Genomic DNA, 15,000 nt, shown 5'->3' with positions numbered 1-15,000 from the left:
TGGCCTCCTAGTTCTGTGGTGGGTTATACATCACTCCAATGACTACTTTATGTTCTCCGACTGAATTGTACCTGCATAATGTAGTCTCTTTCTCCAATCATGTCCATTTCCATTTCCCTCAAATCCTCATTAGTTTTATGAGCAGTGCAACCCTCCTCCTCTCTACTCCTTCTATCTTTCCCTCAGGATCTGATATCCGTTAAAGATTGTGTCTGTTATTATCTCAGCGTAGTTTTGTTTCTGTGGACTGCTATGATGTCTGGGGATTTTTCACTGATTCTTTCTTATTCTGTACTCCTCATGTTTATTCATTATTCCATCCGCATTTGTGTACCAAACCTTAGTTTCTTTTCTATCATTGTACTGCAAGTATATTAAAGTTGGGGAGGGAGCCTGGTGGGGCCTATGGGGCTGTGTAGGTGGGGTATGTGCTGATGGGGTGGGGTCAGAAATGCCCAAGGGACAGCTGTTGGGGTGAGGCTTAGATATGGGGTTGGTGGCAGAGGGAAGAGGAGTGGGTTGGAGTATAGGTTGCTCAGCTGCGCTGGGAATGTCGCGGTGTGGGGTCTTTGGTGGGGAGATTCTGTGGGGTGTGTTTGCCCTTCCTCCCGTGTCTGGGTCCTGCTCATTTTCATTGCTTCTCGTTCCTCTCAAGGTCTCTGTACTCTCTCTTCAGTGTAGTCCTTTCTTCTTGTGTTCTGTCGCTGGTTTATGTATACTCTCTGGTACTCCTCTTTGTCTCTCAGTCTTGCTTTCTCTTGCAGAATCCTGATTCAAACTGATTCTTCCTTGAAAGTTACCTGACAGGTCAGATTCCTTCCACTCACAAAACCACCCACCTCTGAAAATTTGTCACCTGGGCCAGTATTGCCCTCCCCATTGTTTCATGATGCTCTTCCAATCATTTTTTTCTCCTCCTGTTTTATTTCTTCAAAGTTGGCCTCTTGGCTTCTTGACCGTGACACAAAAACTGACTCATTTCTTCTCCTCCCACTGAGTCTCCATCTGCTTCCTCTGAGGCATTTTGTTTCTTCCATTGACATGTTTTGCCTTCAGTCCTGGCTGTATCTGGAAACATCTATTCTAGTGGACTGTCTTTCCTGGCCAGCTGTCCCTTTGCTACTGCAGTTGGCTGTTAGAACCTCTGCATATAACAAACTCTCATTTTCTTCGACCTGTCGCTTGGATCTTAGTGTGCCTGTATCGTCTTTTCCTGGCCCCACGTGGGTCTGATAGGTCTTCGTGTAATGTATGTCTCCGTTTGTTGCTTACCATCCCCTTGTCTGCGCCTGACTCTGAATTTCCATCATTGTCTTCAGACCTGTCGTTTGACTCCAGTGTGCTCGCTGTCTTTTCCCCTGGCCTCACGCGGGGTCTGATAGGCCTTCCTGTACGGTATGTCTCCGTTGTTGCTTACCATCCCCTTGTCTGCGCCTCGACTTTGAATTTCCTGGATGTCACATCTGAATTGTCATTTGTCTCTAATCTGTTTCAGGCTTTGCAGTTTCTTCTAAGCACTGCATCCTAGCTTCTGCTGCTAAGGCCTGTACTTCCCACTTCCTGCACTCTTCAGCTATCCGCTCCTCCATTTTCGCCAAGCTCTCTACTATCTTCCTTCCCACTCTTCCTCCTTTGGGAGCTCTAACTCCTGTGGCCCTTTCTCCCTCCTGGGTTCTTCTACCAGATCTCTGGTTTTCCGTCTCTAAGGCCACCTAATGTGTGTGTGTGTGTGTGTGTGTGTGTGTGTGTGTGTGTGTGTGTATGTGTGTGTGTGTGTGTGTGTATGTGTGTGTGTGTTTGTGTGTGCTTGTGTGTAGTGTGTGTGTGTGTGTGCGTGTGTGTGTGTGTGTGTATGTGTGTGTGTGTGTGTGTGTGTGTGTGTGTGGATGTGTGTGTGTGTGTGTGTGTGTGTGTGTGTGTGTATGTGTGTGTGTGTGTATGTGTGTGTCTCTGTGTGTGCTTGTGTGTGTGTGTGTGTACTACCTAGTTGAGGTTATGTCGAGTCTGAGCTCCTGGCCCCCGCTTTCTTCACTGATCGGCTACTAGGTCGCTCTCCCGAGCCGTGAGCTTTATCATACTCTCTGCTAAAGCTATGTATGGATTCCGCTCTACTACATCGCCCCAAACTATTCCACTTACTGACTACTCTGTGGCTGAAGAAATACTTCCTAACATCCTGTGATTCATCTGTGTCTTCAACTTCCAACTGTGTCCCTGTTAATGTGTCCAGTCTCTGGAACATTCTGTCTTTGGTCCACTTGTCAATTCCTCCTTCAGTATTTTGTATGTCAGTTATCATGTCCTCTATCTCTCCTGTCTCCAGTGTCGTCAGGTTGATATCCCTTAACCTCCTCGTAGGACATACCTCTTAGCTCTGGGACTAGTCTTGCTGGCAAACCTTGCACTTTCTCAGTTTCCCTTCACGTGCTTGGCTAGGTGTGGTTCCAAACTGGTGCCGTATACTCCAATATGGGCCTAACGACACGGTGTAGGGTCCTGAATGATTCCTTATTAAGATGTCGGAATGCTGTTCTGAGGTTTCATAGGCGCCCATTGCTGCAGCAGTTATTTGGTTGATGTGCTGCCCAGGAGATGTGCCTGGTGTTATATCACCCCAAGATCTTTTCCTTGAGTGAGGTTTGTAGTCTCTGGCCCCTAGACTGTAATTCGTCTGCGGTCTTCTTTGCCCTTCCCCAATCTTCATGACTTTGCACTTGTGGATTGAACTCCAGGAGCCAATTGCTGACCAGGTCTGCAGCCTGTCTGATCCCTTTGTAGTTCTGCCTGGTCTTCGATCGAGTGAATTCTTATCACCTACGCCATCTGCAAACAGGGATAATTCTCAGAGTCTATTCTTCCGTCATGTCGTTCACAAATACCAGAAACAGCACTGGTCCTAGGACTGACTTCCGTGGGGACCCCGCTGTCACAGGTGCCCACTCTGACACCTCGCCACGTACCACATGACTAGCTGTGTCGCCCTGATGCCAAGCATTCCTGATCCATTGTAGTGTGTGTGTGTGTGTGTGTGTGTGTGTGTGTGTGTGTGTGTGCGTATGTGTGTGTGTGTGTGTTACCATTTCCTGTCCTAAGCATGTGATTAGACACTAGACCTGTTGTATGTATATGTTAGCATCTATTTGTGTGAGAAAGTGTGTGTGTGTGTAGAGAATGGTATGTGTGTGTGTGTGTGTGTGTGTGTGTGTGTTTTAGAGTGTGTGAGTACTCACCTAATTGTACTCACCTAACTGTGGCTGCAGTGGTCGAGTCTAAGCTCCTGGCCCTGCTCTCTTCACTGATCGCTACCAGGTCCCTCTCTCTGCTTCCTGAGCTGTACTTGCTACCTCTTCTTAAAACTATGTATGGTTCCTGCCTCCACTACTTCACTTCTGCTAGGCTATTCTACTTCCTGACAACTCTATGACGCAAAGAAATATTTCCAATGTCCCTGTGACTCCGTCTGAGTCTTCAGTTTCCAGTTGTGACTTCTGTCCCTGTGTCCCCTCTGGAACATCCTATCTCTGTCCACCTTGTCTATTCCCCTGCATCTTGTATGTCGTTACCATGTCTCCCTGACCCTTCTGTCCTCCAGTGTCGTCAGTCCGATTTCAACCTTTCTCGTACGATATTCCTGAGCTCTGGGATCAGCTTTGTTGCAAACCTTGTACTTTCTAACTTCGACGCTTGACCAGGTGTGGGTTCCAGACTGGTGCTGCATACTCCAGTATGTGGGCCTAACATGCACAGTGTATAGTGTCTTGAATGATTCCTTATTAAGGTATCGGAACGCTTATTCTCAGGTTTGCTAGGCGCCTGCATGCTGCAGCAGCGCTTCCGCTTAGCGCCTCGGTGATGTGCTCGGTGTTATGGTCACCCAAGGTCTTTTCTCCTGAGTGAGGTCTGTAGTTCGGTCCACTCCAGCCTATACTCTGTCTGGCGGTCTTCTTGCCCCTCCCCAATCTTCATGACTTTGCATTTGGCTGGATTGAATTCAGAAGCCAGTTACTGACCACATGTCCAGCCTGTCCAAGTCTCTTTGCAGTCCTGCCTCTCATCCTCATCCGATTTAATTCTTCCCATCAACTTCACATCATCTGCTAACAGGAGCACTTCAGAGTCTACTTCACAATGCCTACATATATCAAAAAAGACACTGGTCCTAGAACTGACTCCCTGGACTCCTGCCTGTCACAGGCGCTCACTGTGATACCTCTTCACGTACCACTCGCGCTGCCTCCCGGTATTCCTGATCCATTGCAGTGCTCCTCCTGTTGGCATGCGCCTGACTCCTCCAGCCTGCACTCCACCCTTGTGGGAACTGTAATAAAGGCCTTCCTGCAATCTTAGAAAACGCAATCTACTCCACCCCTCTCTCTCGTGTCTTACTTCTGTTACTCTTGTCATAAAACTCCAGAGGTTTGTGATACATGATTTGCCTTCCATGAACCTATGCATGCTGGTTTTCATTTATAATCCTGTTCCTTTCCAGGTGTTCGACCACTCTCCTCCTGATAATCTTCTCCTGGGCAGACTTTGCACACAATACAAGCCAGAGACGAGGTCTGTAGTTTAGCGCTCGTTTCTGTTTCCTTTTCAAACATGGGGACTACATTAGCTGTTTATTTCTGTGGGGGAAGGCTCAGCTCTTCATGGGATGTTGAAGATTGTGGTTAGAGGCACGCACAGCATCTCTGCTCCTTCCCTTCAAGGACCTATGGGAGATGTCCGTTCCATCGCCTTTAAGGTGTCAAGGTCACTTAGAGCTTCTTCACCTCTCTCCTCAGTTATTCGTGATGTCATCCAAATACTCTGTATATTCTCTGATGTCCCCTTCCAGGCTGTCTTCCCACAGCCTTCCTCATTCTACTGTAAAAACTTCCTTAAATCTCTCCTGTTCAGCTCCTCACATTACCTCCTGATCATTTCTGTGAGTTCTCCACCTCTGGTCCTTAACTGGATCACCTGGTCTTTTGACTGCTGTCTTCCTCCCGATGGCTACAACAGTTTCGGGTCAGTCTTGATTCTTGATGCTATGTCATTTTCATACTGTCGCTGGGCCCCTCCTTACCTGTGCATACTCATTCCTGGCTCACTGATCTCCTATTTTCTGTGTGTTCTGCCTTCTGTACTTTTTTCCATTCTCTATTGCACTTGTTTTTTGCCTCCTTAGCACGTTTTTCTGCAAACTAGGGGCTCGTCTTCCCGTTGTTACTGTTGTCTTTTGGGAATAAACCTTCCACTGCCTCCTCCTTGTATTTTGGTTGTTGGCACATTCCATCATTTCATTTTATCAGCTTGCCAGTTCTCTGTCCCACTGACTTACAGGAAGTTCTTCAACCCTGGCAGTCCTCTTTTATAGCGCTTCCCCATTCAACTCTCTGTTATTCTCCACTTGCAGCCTCATGTATTCAAAGAACAGAACCACGTGGTCGCTAGCTCCTAGGACTCTCATACTTGATGTCTCAATGTCTGAGCTGTCCAGGTGAAATACAAGGTCCAATCTTGCTGGTTCATCCTCCTCTCACTCTGGTAGTGTTCCTTAACATGTTGGTGCATGAGGTTTTCCAGCACCACGTCCAACATCCTGCCTCCATATTCTGGACCCCCATGTGGCTCCAGGTTTTCCGCTGCAGTCAATCTCCCTGTGGCTGAATCATAACCAGCAACTTTGTTTCCTGGAGGAGCTCTGCCACCCCAGCAAGTGTGTCCACCATTGCCTGTTGCTCTTCATATTCCTCTGGCCTCCCTGCAGTTCTCTTGGTGGTGGATTATACATCACACTGCAATGACCACTTTGTGTTCCTCAGACTGAAGTGTACTTCATTTATGTAGTCTTTTCTGTCTCATTCATGCGCTTCTCCATTTTCTCGAATTTCCATCTGTTTTTTGATGTGAGCATATAACCCTAATTCTCCTCTCTGCCTCTTCTATCTTTCCGATCTGTATCCTGTTGGGAAGATTGCATCTGTTATTGTCTCTGAGTTTTGTTTCTGTAACTGCTATGATGTCTGGGGACTTCTCATTGATTCTTTTCTCGTGCCATTCCTCACAAGCTTATTCGTTAATCCATCTGCATTTCTGTACCAAACCTTCAACTTCTATTCTAATACTGTAATTGTGGTGCGGAGGGTGGGAACAGAGGGATCGGTGCAGCGGTTGGTTTGGATTGTTTAGTTGCCTTGGGGTGTCATGGCTGAGTCCTTCTGCAGGTGTTTCTGGGGGTGTGCTTTGTCCTTCCATATGATCCTGGGTTATTCTGCTCTCCTTTTTCATTTCTCCTATATCTCCTTTCTGTTTTTGAACACTCTCTTTCATCAGTCTTCCTTCGTCCTGTGTTCTGTCTCGATCGAGGTATTACACTCCGAACTCCTGCTTGCCTCAGCCGTGCTTTCTCCTCTGCAGGATCATGGTTCGCTGATTCTGCCTTGGAAAATTACTTTGAGAGGCTGGGATTCTTTTCTTTGTGAACCACCCGATTCTCCAGCAATTTGCCAATCTGGTTCGCGTCCTCGCCTATCACCTTCATGATATCTTCACCGCTTTTTTCTCCTCCCGCTTTTTCATCATGTTTCTTTAGCTTCGGTTTCAGAATGATAGACAAACACGGATCTTCCCTTTCCACCTCCCACTGTGACTCCATTGCATCTTCTGATGTGTTTTAGTTCCTTCCTGTGGAGGTTCCTTCCTTCAGTCCTTCCTAGTTATGGCCTCTCATGCTTCTTGGTTTGTCCTTCCTGCTCACCTGTTCCTGGCCCCACAGGTATCTGGTATGGTCCTGCACATGTCCTAGTTCCTTCAATGTGTGTGTGTGTGTGTGTGTGTGTGTGTGTGTTTGTGGGGTGTGTGTGAGAGTGTGTGTGTGTGTGGAGGTGGAGTAGGGGTGTGTGTGTGCGGGTGTGTGCAGGGTGTGTGTGCGGGTGTGAGGCAGGTGTGTGTGCAGTGTGTGGGTGTGTGTTTGTGGGGTGTGTGGGTGTGTGTGTGGGATGTGTGTGGGATGTGTGTGTGTGGGGTGTGGGGTGTGTGTGTGGGGGTGTGTGTGTGGTGTGTGCGGTGTGCGGTGCGGGGGTGTGCGTGTGTGTGTGTGTGGGGTGTGTGTGTGTGGGGTGTGGGTATGTGTGTGTGTGTGTGTGGTGTGTGTGTGTGTGTGTGCAGGTGTGTGTGTGTGTGTGTGTGTGTGTGTGGGGTGTGTGCGGGGTGTGTGCAGGTGTGTGTGCGTGTGCAGGTGTGTGGAGGGGTGTGTGTGGGGTGTGGTGTGGAGGTGTCGGAATGTTGGAATGCTGTTCTGAGGCGCCTGTTAGGCGCCCATGCTGCAGCATATTTGGTTGATGTGCGCTTCCAGGAGATGCCTGGTGCTATACTCCACCCCAGATCTTGTTCCTGAGTGAGGTTTGTGTCTCTGGCCCTCAGACTGTATTCCGTCTACGGTCTTCTTGCCCTTCCCTGCAATCTTCATGACTTTGCACTTGGGTGGGTTGGAACCTGAGCAATTGCTGACCAGGTCTGCAGCCTGTCCAGATCTCCTTTGTGGTTCTGGTTTGGCCTTCGATCGAATGACCTTCTCATCAACTTCACGTCATCTGCAAACAGGAAACACTTCGGAGTCTATTCCTTCCGTCATGTCGTTCATAAATACCAGAAACAGCACTGGTCCTAGGACTGACTGGTGTGTGGGAGGTGGAGAGGGGTGTGTGTGGTAAAGGAGTGTGTGTGCGGGGTGTGTGTGTGTGTTTGTGTGTGTGTGTGCGGGTGTGTGTGTGTGTGTGTGGGGTGTGTGTGTGTGTGTATGTGTGTGTGTAATGATGTGTGTGTGTGTGTGTGTGGTGTGTGGGGTGTGTGGTGTGGTGGGTGTGTGTGTGATGTGTGTGTATGTGTGTGTGTGTGTGTGTGTGTGTGTGTGGGGGTGGGTGGGGTGTGTGCTGGGGTGTGTGTGTGTGATGGGTGTGTGTGTGGGGGGTGGGGTGTGTGTGTGGGGTGTGTGTGTGCGTGTGCGGGTGTGCGGGGTGTGTGTGTGTGTGTGTGTGTGTGTGTTTGTTGTGTGTGTGTGTGGGGTGTGTGTGTGTGTGTGTGTGTGTGTGTGTGTGTGTGTGTGTGTGTGTGTGTGTGTGTGGTGTGTGTGGTGGGTGGTGTGTGGGGTGTGTGTGGGGTGTGTGTGTGTGTGTGTGGTGTGTGTGGTGTGTGTGTGTGTGTGTGGGGTGTGTGTGTGTGTGGGGTGTGTGCGGGGCGTGTGTGTGGTGGCACTACAGTGGTTAGACTCAATCTAGCTGAGGTTGCAGGTCGATCTCTAAGCTCCTGGCCCCGCCTCTCACTCGGTCGCTACTAGGTCACTCTCCTTGAACCGCTAGCTTTATCATACTCTGCTTAAAGCTATGTATGGATCCAGCCTCCACTACATCGCTTCCCTAAACTATTCCACTTACTGACTACTCTGAGGCTGAAGAAGTACTTCCTAACATCCTCAGATTCATCTGTGTCTTCAACTTCCAACTGTGTCCCTCTTTGTTACTGTGTCCCATCTCTGGAACATTCTGTCTTTGTCTACCTTTTCAGTTCCTTCAGTATTTTGTATGTCGTTATCATGTCCTCTCTTATTCTCCTGTCTCAGTGTCGTCAGGTTGATTTCCTTAACCTCTCACTGCAGGACATACCTCTTAGCTCTGGGACTAGTCTTGTTGCAAACCTTGCATTTTCTCTAGTTTCTTTACGTGCTTGGCTAGGTGGATTTCAGATCAAGCGCCGCATTCTCCAATATGGGCCTAATGCACACGGTGTACAGGGTCCTGAACGATTCCTAAAGATTTGGAATGCTGTTCTGAGGTTTGCTAGGTGCCCATATGCTGCAGCAGCTATTTGGTTGATGTGCGCTTTCAGGAGATGTCTGTTATACTCACCTCAAGATCTTCCTGAGTGAGGTTTGTGTCTCTGGCCCCCTAGACTGAATTCCGTCCACGGTCTTCTTTGCTCCTTCCCCAATCTTCTGGCGACTTTGCACTTGGGGTGGGTTGAACCCAGGAGCTAATTGCTGACCAGGTCTGCAGCCTGTCCAGATCCCTTTGTGGTTCTGCCTGATCTTCGATCGAACGAATTCTTCTCATCAACTTCACCTCATCTGCAAATAGGAACACTTCGAGTCTATTCCTTCCGTCATGTCGTTCACAAATACCAGAAACAGCACTGGTCCTAGGATCGACTCCCAAATTCCCGCTATCACAGTTGCTCATCGACACCCTCGCCACGTACCATGACTCGCCGCTGTCTTCCTGACAAGCATTCCTGATCCATTGTAGTGCCTTCCTGTTATCCCCGCTTGTCCTCCAGTTTTTGCACTAATCTCTTTGTGTGAACTGTAAGCCAAACGCCTTCTTGCAGTCCAAGAATATGCAATCCACTCCACTCCCTCTCTTTGTCTTACTGCTGTCACTAAGTCATAGAACTCCAGTAGGTTTGTGACATGGTGATTTCCTGTCCTGAAACCATGTTGGCTGCTGCTGTTGAGATCAATATTTCTTTCTAGGTGTTCCACCACTTTCTCCTGATAATCTTCCATGATTTTGCATACTATATATGTCAGTGACACTGGTCTGTAGTTTAATGCTTCATGTCTGTCTCTTTAAAGATTGGGACTACATTTGCTGTCTTCATGCCTCAGGCAATCTCCCCGTTTCGATAGATGTATTGAATATTGCTGTTAGGGGGTACACATAGCGCCTCCTCTGCCTCTCTCAATACCCATGGAGAGATGTTATCTGACCCCATTGCCTTGAGGTATCTAGCCTACCCAGGCTTCTTCACTTTTCCCTCGGTTGTGTACTGTGTCCAGCACTTGGTGGTACTCCCACCTCCGTCTTTCTGGAGCTCCCTTCTGTCTCCATCAGAACTCTTCTTCGAATCTCTTGCTGAGTTCCTCACATACTTCACGGTCATTTCTTGTTGTCTCTCCTCCTTCCTTCCTTTAGCCTGATTACCTGGTCCTTTGACTGTTTTCCTCTGATGGGCTGCATAACAGCTTGGGTCAGATTTGGCTTTCGCTGCTATGTCGTTTCATATTGTCGTTGGGCCTCCCTTCTTATCTGTGCATATTCATTTGGCTCTACGACTGCTCTCCTTATTCTCCCGGGTCCTTTGGCCTTCATATTTCTTCCATTCCCTAGCACACTTGGTTTTTGCCTCCCTGCACCTTTGGGTGAACCACGGGCCATCCTGGCTTTTTCATTATTCCTTTTACCCTGGGTACAAACCTCTCCTCTCAGCCTCCTCCTTGCACATGGTTGTTACATATTCCATCATCTCATTAACTGGCCTCCTGCCAGTTCTCTTCTGTCCCAATGAACTCCCCGCTCAGGAAGTTCCTCATTCCCGTAGTCCCCTTCTTGTAGTTTGGCTTCATTCGCCCTGGCCTTCCTGCTTCCTCCACTTCTAGCCTACTCTGTATTCGAAGATTAAAGCCACGTGATCGCTGGTCTCATGGGGTCTTTCGCATGTGATGTCCCTTGATATCTGCATTACCCAAGGTGAATACTAGGTCCAGCCCTGCTGGTTCATCCTCTCTCTCTCTAGTAGTGTCTCCTTGCGTGTTGGTACCTGACGTTTTCCAGTACCACCTCCATCATCTTAGCCTTCCATGTATCTTGGCTCTATGGCTCCAAGTTCTCTCTTATCGATTTCTTTAGAGCAAAGCGCCTATGATTATGCATGATCATGATGCATGCATGAGTTTTTCTGGCTACTTGGTGTGTGTGTGTGTGTGTGAGTGTGTGTGGGGTGTGTGTGTGTGTGTGTGTGTGTGTGTGTGTGCAGTGTGTGTGTGCAGTGTGTGTGTGTGTGTGTGTGTGTGTGTGTGTGTGTGTATGTGTGTGTGTTTGTATGTGGTGTGTGTGTGTGGTGTGTGTATGTGTGTGTGTGGTGTGTGTGTGTGTGTGTGTGGGTGTGTGTGGTGTGTTGTGTGTGTGTGTGATGTGTGTGTGTGTGTGTGTGTGTGTGTGTGTGTGTGTGTGTGTGTACTCAATTTATCAGGAGGTAGGGCTGAGGACTGGCTCCTGGCCCTGCCTCTTCACTGATCGCTACTAGGTCCTCTCCTGCTCTCTCCTTGTGTACTACCCCAATTGTGGTTGCAGGGTCGAGATCATCTCCTGGCCCTGCCTCTTCACTGACTGGCTACTGGGTCCTCCTCTCCTCCCAGGAGCTTTATCATACCTTGTCTTAAAACTATGTATGGTTCCTGCTCCACTACATCGCTTGCCAGACCATTCCACTTCCTAACAACTCCGGTGGCTGAAGAAAATGCTTCCAAACATCCCTTGATTCATCTGAGTCTTCAGCTTCCAATTGTGACTCCTTTGTTTCGTGTCCATCTCTGAACATCCTGTCTCTGTCCACCATATCTATCTCCACGCAGTATTTTGCATGGTTTGCTTTTATGTCTCGCCTCACTCTCCTGTCCTCCAGTGTCTTCTGTGACTGATTTCCTTAACCTTCTTTTTCAGATGACATTTCTTTTAGCTCTGAACCAACCTTGTTGCAAACCTTGCACTTTCTGCAATTTCTGACGTGTTTACCAGGTGGGTTCCAAATCAGCTATGTACTCCATACAGATTGCACAGTATAAAGTCTTAACGATTTCTTACTGAGGTACTGAACGCTTTTCCCAGGCTTGCCAGGCGCCCATGTTTATGTTATTCTGGTTAATGTGCTTCTGGCAACGTACTCAGCATTATACTCCTAGATCTTTCTCCTTGGAGTGAGGTTTGCAGTCTTGGCCTTTCTAGCCTACTCTGTCTGCGGTTTTCTTTGCCCTTCTCCGATCTTCATGACTTTACATTTGGTGATTAGAATCAGAGCCAGTTGCTGGACCAGCGCATCCAGCCTGTCTAGGTTCCTTTGTGTACTGTCTGGTCTGCATCTGATTTAATTTCATTAGCTTCCACATCATCTGCAGACAGGGGTACTTCTGAGTCTATCCCTTCCGACATGTCGTTCATACATACCTAAGAATAGCTCTAATCAGGACTGACCAGGCCCTCTGGCTCGTCACAGGCGCTAACCGGTCATACCTCATCACGGACCATGACCTGCTTGTTGCCTCCCCGTTAGGTATTCTCTGATCCATTGCAGTGCCTCCTGCTATATGTGCCCGATCCTAGCTTCTGTACTCAATCTCTTGTGGGAAACTGTGTCAGAAGGCCTTCAGGTCCAAGTAAAAATACAATCAACCCACCCTCTCATTTCTTACTTCCAGTTACCTTGTCATAAAATCCCAGGGTTGTGACACAGGATTTGCCTTCCATGAATCTGTGCTGGCTGTCGTTTATAATCTTGTTCCGGTCCAGGTGCTCCACCACCCAACACTATTCACGCTGTGTGTGTGTGTGTGTGTGTGTGTGTGTGTGTGTGTGTGTGTGTGTGTGTGTGTGTGTGTGTGTGTGTGTCCACAAAAGAACGCCAGAGATTTTAATTAATCCCTCCTTCAGTCCTCAGCGAGATCCCTGGAGCCTGCTGTTTCCAGCATCTGCTTGTGGTTACCTGTTGTGGTTTCAAGAGGTGACTTGCTTGTGTTGTCCAGTCTTTAACAAGTACATCATATATATGGTTGTACACTTATTCTTCCATCCCATACCACTGTTCCACTTTCCTACTTTTATTTAACTACTTTTCTGCTATTATTTACGAAGAAAACTTCCTGGTGACCTTTCAGTATCTCCTACCTTTTCTTTTAAGTCTCAGCATTCAGCTTGGTCTCTTGTTAACCGGGTTGATGGTGCAACCACATTTTTCTATTTTTCGTATATTTTAAGGTTTCAATGTAATTATCATAGCTTCTCCCTGCCACCCAGCACATTTTAAGCGCATTCTGTCTTCACAACGAGGAGGCCAGTGGGCAGTGCAGTCAGCCCATAACCGAAAGTACCTGGATCCGATTTCGGGAGGCTCAAGATATATTTGTGTGACTAGTTACACTTGCAGCTTCTCCTCAACCTAGTAGTTAACACACACCCAGGTATGAGGGTCACCTCTAGGGAAACTAAATGGAAAAATTACTTCATAACTTGACTTCACTGCGTTATCTTACGCAGATAAATCTGTGAAGGAACGAATGGAGGGAAATAAATGAAGGATTTGAATTACTGTACTGAAAGCATATAACCAAACAGGACTGCAGCAGTGGTCAAGCTGAATAAATTTAGATTTAGGAAAGAATTCAGGGAAGTACTGGTATGACACTAGTTACTGATGAATGAAACTTGTAGGTACTATCAATAAAGCGAGAACTTTGGGTAGAGCATTTTATATATATATATATATATATATATATATATATATATATATATATATATATATATATATATATATATATATATATATATATATATATATATATATATATATATATATATATGAATAGGCAGAACTTGGTGATCTTGGCTTAAATAGGAACGTTCATCTCTGCCACATAAGATACAAGTGAAAATTTTTATGCAATAATTCTCCAAAATCATTCTGAATCTAACGATAAAAATATATTTCACTGTGTTTGTTTAGTATTAAATTATTAAACAAACATAAAATATATCAGTTGCTAAGCTAAACAATAAATTGCGCTTGCTGTAATAAGGTTAGGTAAGCTTTCTGTTCCTTTTGGTGCAAATTATAAATTTTACATCAACATTAATGAAAAAATATATCTTTAAATGTATAAGAGAAAATTTAGAAAAAGAACTAATTTAAATGAGTTCTTGCCAATTGACCAGTTTTACATATTCGGCACGATATATATATATGAGCAGTATATATATATATATATATATATATATATATATATATATATATATATATATATATATATATGTATATATATATATATATATATATATATATATATATATATATATATATATATATGAATATATATATGAATGTATATATGAATATATATATGAATGTATATATGAATATATATATATATATATATATATATATATATATATATATATATATATATATATATATATATATATATATATATATATATATATATATATATATATACGATACCTAAAGTATAATGCAACTTTATTGACTACGTTTTGCTCTGACATTGGGCTTTATCAAGTCACGGATCTATTTATGACTTGATAAATCCCACTGCAGTCAATGATGGTTCGCATTATTCTGCATTTGTATCTATATTTTCCATCGTGTCCGCATTTTATACCATTTATCTCCATCCTCTCTTCTTATGTAATTAATAAGCCTCCTCATACCCGCGCAGGTATCGGTGTAGGTATGACTCGAGACTCGTCAACACTGATGGTGGACAGTATCAAGAGACGCCGTGAGTTCGTAGAAATCATCGCTGTGAGCGGAAGCGATCAAATCCCACAGGTCAGTCTTCATCCGCGGAGCGATCGAGTGAGTATCACCTCTCTTTGCTATATTGCTGATGGCATACACCACTCATGTTAATAAAATTGATAAATTATTATTATTAATAATTAGACAAATGTGAATGACGGACTTGCGCAACATTTGGAAATCTTTATTGAGAACGCTTCGCCAGCCAGTGGCTTCATCAGTCCAGCATAAAAATAGTGAAGAACAGAAGGATTGGGGTAATCTTTCAGTTTAAGTCGATGTAATCAGTCCATCATGACTGATGGACTGGATTACATCGACTCAGACTGAGGGACTGATTGTAACCCAATCTCCCTTTGATCTTCACTTGCCCTTCTTAGTACGGATTCTACGAAGTATACTGCGGCTAAACGTCTCCACAGTAAAGATACTAGCGTTACACACGTGTTCCACTTATCACCCCGGTGTTATACATATTCAGCTTAAATTTCTGCTTACGTTTTCCAGAGATTAACACTGTTGGATAAACAGTGTCCGGCACTCTGCCCAGGAGGATAACCTCGCAGAGAATGTCCATTTGGACATACTGCAATACACAGTATCAGATGGGCAGATGAATAAGACACATATGCAAATACTTGCTTATCTTTACTG

General features: G+C 45.8%; 1 long non-coding RNA gene across 1 annotated transcript in view; it reads left to right on the top strand.

Moving 5' to 3' along the window:
- Window positions 1-14,308, top strand: part of LOC138854521 (uncharacterized) — a 56,979-nt gene extending 42,671 nt beyond the window's left edge. The window contains exon 3 of the long non-coding RNA XR_011393728.1: window positions 14,264-14,308. This is a non-coding gene — a long non-coding RNA (uncharacterized lncRNA). The remainder of the gene's footprint in view (window positions 1-14,263) is intronic.
- The last annotated feature ends 692 nt before the right edge of the window (window positions 14,309-15,000 follow it).

Source organism: Cherax quadricarinatus, chromosome 62, assembly GCF_038502225.1.
Source record: "Cherax quadricarinatus isolate ZL_2023a chromosome 62, ASM3850222v1, whole genome shotgun sequence".
Taxonomy (NCBI): Eukaryota; Metazoa; Arthropoda; class Malacostraca; order Decapoda; family Parastacidae; genus Cherax; species Cherax quadricarinatus.
This window is presented reverse-complemented; position numbering and strand designations above follow the sequence as displayed.